A 7,768-nucleotide genomic window follows, 5' to 3' on the forward strand; every position below is an offset into this window, starting at 1 on the left:
GCCTCCAATGCATCGAAGCTCATCCTTCACGTTTATCAACTCTGGGCCACCTCTAATCATCCGAGGTGCCTCCACTGCTTCCTCTTCGGAGCACTCTCCTTCACTTGAGGCACCTCCAGTCATCCAAGGTGCCTCTGTGCCTCTAGTTTGTTGGGAATACAATCAAAATTTTATATTAGAAAGACAGAAAAAAAATCATGAATTTACAAGGATGAAGATATCTCCATTGACATAATGTCTTTTGGGTAAAGTAAAAAAAATAAAATCATGAGGGCTTAAGTCCAAAATCGACAATATCATACTATTTTAGAGATATTTAAATTCTTTTAGACACAACAAATTGTATTAGAGTCATGATTCAAATCAGATGTCATGCGGGATAACCATGAACAAAGTTGAGGAGAGGCCCGGAGCAGTCCAAGAGTGATCAGATACTTATGGGAATGTTCGGAGTAGGTCAAAATGATCGGATGCTTGCGAGGAGGCCCGAAGTAGGTCAACAATAACCGAATGCTTGCGGAGATGCCCGAAAGAAGTCAAGAATGATCGGATCTTACAAAGAGACTCAGATTATGAGAGTAATAGTGGTTCTTTGTTTGAGGGGAGGGGTGTTGGGAATATAATCAAAGTCTCACATTAAAAAGACATGAAAAAGATCATGAGTTTAAAATGATGAAAATATCTTTATTAGTATAAGATTTTTTTGGTAAAGTCAAAAAATAAAATCATAAGGACTTAAGTGCAAAGTGGACAATATCATACTATTGTAAATATATCTAAATTTTTTTGGTTCTAACATAGTCATCTGAGGCCCCACCAATAATTTGAGGTACCTCCATGCCTCCAGTCATCCGAAGTACCTCTAATAATCTGAGGTGTCTCCAATGACTTTTCTTGCATTTGTTAACTTAAAACTAATGTCCCTATAAGATCGTGTTAAAACCACATATGCATGAAATTAAAATGTATTATATCTACGAATTAAACCATGTCTAACTAAGACCAGAATCTAATCTTGGTCTCAACTTAGATTTTCAAGTTGAATCTAAGTTGGACCAATGTCTACAATCCCACTTGTACTCATCCTCACTGAAACCCTCTCTCTAATTTCTTATCTTCACTTACCATTTGCAGACTTATCTCCTTGACTATGATCTAATGACCCACCAGGACTTCCTATTAGATACTCATTTGGACTTCAATCAGTGGTCTAATCCTACCGACCTAACTGAACTTTCTACTAGATATTTAGTCCTCTTTGTCCTATCTAGGATTCCTGTCAGTTATCTGATTCTCCTAACCTAACTGGACTTTAGCCTGATATCTTATACTATATACTCATCAAGTCTTTTAGCTTGTACACTTAGTCAACACATTAAATCACAACATGATTTGACTTTGAACCTTCGATAACATCAAAATATAGTTCAATTTTGGTGTTTCCTACACCAACAAATATGTCTTCTTAGTTTTTTTAGGTATTTAAGTATCAAGTCTCAACTTAGTGAATTAATAGATGAATTTCTCTTAATAGACGGTTGACTTAAAAACATCGAGTTGATGGGTCACCCACAGTGAGCGCTTTTTTATTTATCCTAGTGATCGATGGAACATCTCTGTTGAGCAGATTAATCATCCTTAAGATTAATTAGTGTAAATTGAATATCTAATGTCAATTAAAAAAAAATTGATTAAGACAAATTGTATAGATCAGAATTAAGTAATTTTTCAAATGGCACTTCTAAAATTTCAGAATGCTCAAAAGGTGTACTTAGGTTTCATCTTTTCCAAAAGACATATCTCATTCTTATTTTACCCCTTTTGTTGTCAGCTTACCTCATTTCTAAGTATCTGAGTCACAATTCTAAAAAAATAATTTTTTGATTTGGATGTATTAAGTAAAGTTTAGCCACGTTTTTACCTTACCTATTCTTGTTTTATACGCAACAGTTTCATCACAAAACACACATTCCCATGAGATTTCAATAGAATAAAAATACTAGTGAGAACACTAGACTCTTAAAGGTGATCCGAAACTTCAATGCCACTAAAACTATGAAGACTAGATGGTCGAAGACTTGGTGTTCTTCGAAGAAGATTAATCGAGGTTTCAGCATAGCAACTCATTTGACATTCATTGATTCTTTTTAAGATTTTCTCATTTATATATTATACCGAATATTATTCTCATTTATTTATTTATTTATATCAATTATACTGGTGTTGGAAGCAATATCTAATCAAACTTATGTTTTAATATTGACAAAATTTAAAGTTAAGCTATGTTGTTATTCTAACAAGTTGAACTGAGTATACAGAAAAATTCTAAGTAATTTTAGGTAAAGGAAAGTCCTAGTTGAGGTTAGACAAAGAAGTCATAATCCGAGAGATTAGGCAAAGTCTTGGCGGGTCGAAAACATTGGGTGAAATTCTAGGGTCGAGGGCGCTAGGTGAAAATCCTGGGGGTCGCGGACACCAGGTGAAAGACTGGACGGATCAGGATCAGACGTCCAACATGAAGTCCTGATATCTTGAACACTGAGTCAAAGTCCAATCAGTCTGGATATCTGGTCTGAAAAAAAATAATCTCTTTTGAGAGAAGTAGGCGAGGATGTGTTCCTCGAAAAGGGAATAGTAGGTGTCCATTCGACTTAGAGTTTCAATAAAACTCAAAATCAGGACCGGACAATCCAGAAGCTGTCAAAATCATATTATATATATATATATATATATATATATTATTTATTGCATAGACTAACTCTTTTTTCAAGAAAGACAAATACTGAAAAAAAAAAAAAAAAGGTAGTCTGAGCGCCCTGAAGGAATCCTGACGCCCGAAGTCCCTTTCGAGCGCCCAGAGCTGCTCCGGGCACTCGGGATATGAAGCATCAACCCGGGCGGGTGCTTGGCCAGGCACCCGAGCGGTCCGGGTACCCAGAGGTGCTCTAGGTGCCCGGACGGCCAAAACTCATTGACATGCTAAGCTAGAGTGTGATGACTGGCCGACCCATGTCAGCGGTCCAGGCGCCCAGACGTAGATAAACTTTGAGGATAACGTTTCGACGAGAGTTTTCCATGTCAGCACAGTCCAGACACCTAGGAGGGCATACAAGCACCCAAGAGGTCATCCAGGCGACCGAATGGGGCTATAAAAAAAGGCTTTGACCAGCAACTTTAATAGATCATTCTAAACATCTTCCGCTTCCGTGCACTGCTCTGATAAAGTCTCTACGAGGCCCAAAAATTGTTCCGATGATGACTACACTACAGATCTGATTCTCCAAGTCGCTGGTATTAATTTTATTATTCAAGTTACTTGTACTTAAATTGTAATCATTCTTGTAATTTTTTAATTGATTAGTAATTGTCCAATGAAAACACTCTCATGTGTCAACCTTAGAGTAGAAGTTGTCATAGGCTCTGTCATGTTAGCATTGTCTTTTCGTCTCTTTCTTTATTCCGCTACACTTATTTTTTACACAAGTATTTTCTGATAATGTGAAAGCTTCGAGTACTATTCACCCCCCCTTCTAACGTAACAATCCAATAAATTATAATACAAAAGATTGTTTTATGATTTTTTTTCTATTTCTATATAGTTGAGGTTTTTGTAAAGTTGACACGGTAAATACAATCATCCAATTGTAGATGATTAGTTTTCTTATATGAGATATTATATGGTGAGAAAATTGAAATATATATAGAGAGAGGGGGATGATACCCTGCACAATCCTAGGTGACTCTTACAGGTCCAGGCACCCTGATGCCCGACCAGGCACCCCTATTCACTTTTGAGAATGGGGGGGGGGGGGGTCCGGGCAGGTATCCAGGCGCTTGAACTTGTGAGGATCGCCCAGTAGTGTGCATGTAAGAGTGTGTCGAGTAAAATATATAAGTTCGTCCATCTTATTAGTCATTTTTTTATGTTTTTACAATTTAGTGCTTAAATTTCTAAAATTTTCAAAATCTGGAAGATGTACAGTAGTTTCAAATCGTAACTTAGTGGTACTAAATATTATATTCTAGCACTAATAAGGTGATGAATTTTTTTCTGTGGTGTTGGAATATAAATTCTTACACTACTCTAGTGCTGAACTTTTGTTATGGTGCTGATGATTTAAAAATTTAGTATCATATTAGTTATGTGTCAATTAACACAAAATCATAACATCATTTACGAGGCTCATGACCAAACTTGTACACCATATATACCTTCTTCATACTCATTTCTTCCATTTCAGGTCAAATATTTAGAAATTTAAATCCTTTATCTCCATCAATAAGCTTCAGTTAAAACTTATTGATGGACTTAGCAAGTTCCGATCAGACTCATTCTAAGTTCTGTAGATTTCATCATTGCTTCTCAATCTAAATTTGTCCTCATCATCTTGAAGCATTCACAGCAAAACCTTTTTAAACTTTTAGAACACTTTGGTTTTATTCTTTGAATAAAAACACCATAATGTATGTGTCAGTTGCAGGACTACCATAATTTCACTTACGGATCTCAGGACCAAAATTGCACTCCATGTATATCTTCTACACACTTACCTCTTCCATCTTGTGAAAAAAAATTCAAAAATCCAAATAACCTAGGTCCATCAATGGATTTCGGTTAAAACTCATTGATGGACCTAAAGAGTTCTGATCAGACTCATTCTAAGTGATACAAGTTTCTAAAGTGCTCCAGAGTCTATATGTGCCTAGAGATATTGGTTTGAAGCCATAAATAGTAGTGATAAAAAAGTTTTCAAAGTTTTAGATTTTAAGAGAATTGACACATACACATAATGTATTCCAGGGATGTCAAAACTAGGTATGGACTCCATAAATACCTTATACACATTCATCTCTTCCATTACATATAAACTGTTGGTGCGGGAAGCATCCGACGATCGAACCTAAGTTTTGATAATGGAAAAGGATTCAAAGTTAAGGTGTTTTGTTATCTGACAGCTTTTGCTGAGTGTTTCAGGAAAGTCCTAACTGCGGTTAGGCAAGGTAAAACCCTAGGGGGTGGTAACCCTAGGTCATAGGGGGTGGTAACCCTATGCGGAAAGTCTTGGCAGGTCGATGGCTTCAGGCAAAAGTCCTAGGGGGTGGTAACCCTAGGTGGAAAGTCCTGGTGTCGCGAACCAGGTGAAAGTCTGAACTGGCCGGTGAAGCAGATGTTCAGCAGAAAGTCCGGAAGCATCGAGTGCCGAGCAAAAGTCCAGTCGATCTGGAGGATCGAGTGGAGTAGGTGAGGACGCGTTCCCCGTAGAGGGAACAGTAGGCGTCGGGTCGACCTAGGGTTTCCGGTGGGAAACCTGAAGTCAGACCCGGACAGTTCGAATGCTGTCAAAACTTTTATTATTATCATTCATTATGTTTCTGTGCTAACTTTGTTTTGCAGGGTATGCGTTTGGGACTAACACATTTTGCAAGAACAAAGGAGCAAGTTACAACTCGGATGAACAGTGTCCGAGGCGCCTCCATGGAGCTTGGAGGCGCCTCGGGTGCGAACCAGGAAAAGCCAGCGCAGAAGGTTGGAGGCGCCTTAGATGAAGTTCAAGGCGCCTTGGGTCGAAGGTTGAAGGCGCCTTGGGTAGGCTGAAGGCGCCTTGAACTGGATGAAGTTCGACCAAGTCTGTGCTGATCCACGCGGGTGACTCGGCTCGTTCAAGGTGCCTTGGTGAACAGTATAAGGCGCCTTGAACCCCCTTTATAAGGGGTCTCGACCAGCAGCTTAAAAACACAACTTCCAAGCTTCCATTCTGCTGTGTTCTGCTCAAGTGCTGCTTCCGAAGTGCTGTTGCAACATTCCGACGACCCGAAGCTCAGATTTCTTTTCTACTACTGTTGTCGGTATAATTTTAATTGCAGTTACATTTTGTAATTAATCTGTAATATTCATACGAAATTATAGTTGTTGCCCACGGAAAGCGATCAAGGATCGCGGGCCTTCGAGTAGGAGTCGACCTAGGCTCCGAACGAAGTAAACCACTGTGTTCTTGTGTTTGTTTCCTTTATTCCGCTGCTTTAATTACTCTACGAACGTTTTACGATTCCGATAATCGAACAAATAGCCACGAGCGCTATTCACCCCCCCTCTAGCGCGTCTTGATCCAACAATTGGTATCAGAGCGGGGTCGTTTTGAATTGGTGCAACCACCTTTCAAAACAAATTTTTCGCAATTTTTTTTCGTTTTCGGAGTCGAATTAGAATTTAGCCTTATAGCTATATTCTAATTTTTGTTTCCCTCGAATCGACTTTTGCTCGAAGTAGGTGCAACACCACTCGAGTTCGTTTTTATTCTTTATTCCAGCACTACTAATCCAAGATTTAGTCTTGGAACATATTCTGTTGTTTTCTTTTGTTACATATTATAAATGGCCCAACAAGAGGGTTTCAGCACTGTACGCCCCCCGCTATTCTCCGGAGAGGATTTTGGCTACTGGAAGGGAAGAATGGAAACGTATCTAAAGATACAATTCGAAACGTGGATGATCATAAAGACGGGACTAAAACTGCCAGTCGATGACGACGGCAAAACTACACCCTGCGAGAAGTGGGACGCCTGTCTAATAAAAAAGGTGGAAGCCGACGCCAAAGCTACCTGCACCCTCCAGTGTGGTCTTACCAAGGAAGAACTCAACAGAGTTGGCCCGTTCTCCTCTGCAAAGGAGCTCTGGGAAAAGCTAATCGAACTCCACGAAGGCACTGACGACACCAAGGTAAGTAAAAGAGATCTTTTACTTAATAAATTATATAATCTAAAAATGCAGGAAGGCGAAACGGCGAGTTCTCTTCACGCGAGAATACAAGACATCCTTAACTCTCTTCACGGAATTGGCCAGGAGATAGAAAATCGGGACGTAATAAGGTATGCGCTAAACTCATTTCCAAGGAATACATTGTGGACATCAATGGTAGATGCCTACAAAGTTTCCAAGGATTTATCTTCTTTAAAACTAGATGAACTTTTTAGTGAATTTGAACTTCATGAGCAGACTAATGCACAAGGTATTGCGTTGGTTGCAGGTACAAGCCGAACCCGGGAACCGAGACCACGACGAGAACCGAACCAGCATCGAAGCTGAACCGGACTCTGACGATGAAGAAGGTGACATTACAACCGAGTTGGTAAACCTCGTGAAGAAGCTCTACAAGACGAAAGGATTCGACAAAAGGGATCTAAAGAAGGCAGTAAAATCAAAGGAAGGCCCACAAAATACAAAGATGAAGTTTGAAGTTACATGCTACGGTGTAACCAAAGAGGGCACATCAAATCCAACTGCCCTAACCTGAAGGAGGTCAAAAAGCAAAGAAGGAAAAAGGTCCTTAAGGCAACATGGGACGAATCTTCATCGGAGGACGACGACGAGCTCGAACAAACGAGTCTACTCGCATTAATGGCGGGACCAAGTCGTCGAATACGGATGCGAGAGCGAGCGAGGCAGTCCGAGCAAAGCCACGGATCCGTATCCATTTCAAGGACCAACTGTAAGTATCTCCCGGTTGAACATTTTAGTTAGCTATTTATTACGTAAATTAGCTAAACCTGAAAGTTAAGTCACTTCTAAAGGAAGTAAGTGTCCTTAAAGTGGCTAACACTAAACCCTTACCCGATCAGAATGAATTTCAACTCAAGTTCAAAAACTTGAGGAAGAAAATTCAAGTTTAACAAATCAGGTTAAAGATTTAGAAAATACCTTAGAACGGTTTACTTTGGGCTCCAAGAATTTGGACTTGATTCTTGGGACACAAAGAGCTGTCTACAACAAA

The sequence above is a fragment of the Zingiber officinale genome, chromosome 1B, assembly GCF_018446385.1.
Source record: "Zingiber officinale cultivar Zhangliang chromosome 1B, Zo_v1.1, whole genome shotgun sequence".
In the NCBI taxonomy this organism is placed as follows: Eukaryota; Viridiplantae; Streptophyta; class Magnoliopsida; order Zingiberales; family Zingiberaceae; genus Zingiber; species Zingiber officinale.